A 1,068-nucleotide genomic window follows, 5' to 3' on the forward strand; every position below is an offset into this window, starting at 1 on the left:
GTATAAATATATTTGAAAAACGGAATGAAAAAACTGTTTTTATTTAAAATTTAATTGATAATTCAAATGTTTTTCTAAAAGGAATGAAATATTTGAAAATAAAAAATATTAAATGATTTTTAGACAGTTTTAATTAATATGCCTGAAGCATAATCAGTAAATTGTTAGATGTCAAAGCCTTCCCTTCTTGGTCGAATTAAATAATTAAAAAAAATATTAATGATTAAAATTAAATGATATTTTATAAGATTAAAATTGTATTTTATATTAAGTTGAGGGGTTAAAATGGAATAAGTTAAAAATAGGTTTTCCAAAGGTCGGTCAATGTTTTGAAAGTCAACGAAAAATTGGAGTAAACCAACCTCCGTTCAAGAGTTTTTAGTTCACACGGTTCATTAAATATCATTTTTCTTTTTATTATTATTATTAAATAAACAATTAATAATTATTATTAAAGAAACAATTAATAAGTAATATGAACTTTTTAAAACCATCTTAAAAATTTAGGAATAAAAATAGGTAAAACATTTTTCTTCACCTTTGATGTTTTAAAGTTAAAAATTTAGTTTTTAAAATTTGATTTTAATTTTTATTTGGTCTAAGTCTAAAAACATTAGATAATTGGTCCTGAAGTTAAAATTTAATTTTTAATCGATCTTTTAGGTATGAAACATTTATAAAGAGAATAACGTCTCGCTTTTAAGAGTCGAGATCATCTCGATAACCAATACGGTTTTTATTTTAAAAAAATTTCAAGAGAGTGTCCAAATTCTAGAGATACTAATTATTATAAGTTCTCCTAACCACTCTGTTTCAGTTTATTCATATACATTTCCTTTACGAGTATCACATCATCATTATCATACCTTCGGGCAAATTTTTGACAATACGAAAGAGAAGCAAGTAATTATGAGAAGAATTTAAAGCAAAAGTGGAGAATGAAAAGAATAGAAAAATTCCATTCCAAGGGATTATCTTTTGTTCTAAACAATCAACAAATTTGCTTTAGCAAATCCAACCACCCATTATGTACCAATCTTTTTTTTTTTTTTTTTTTTTTTTTTTTTT

This window comes from Cucurbita maxima, unplaced genomic scaffold, assembly GCF_002738345.1.
Source record: "Cucurbita maxima cultivar Rimu unplaced genomic scaffold, Cmax_1.0 Cma_Scf00028, whole genome shotgun sequence".
Taxonomy (NCBI): domain Eukaryota; kingdom Viridiplantae; phylum Streptophyta; class Magnoliopsida; order Cucurbitales; family Cucurbitaceae; genus Cucurbita; species Cucurbita maxima.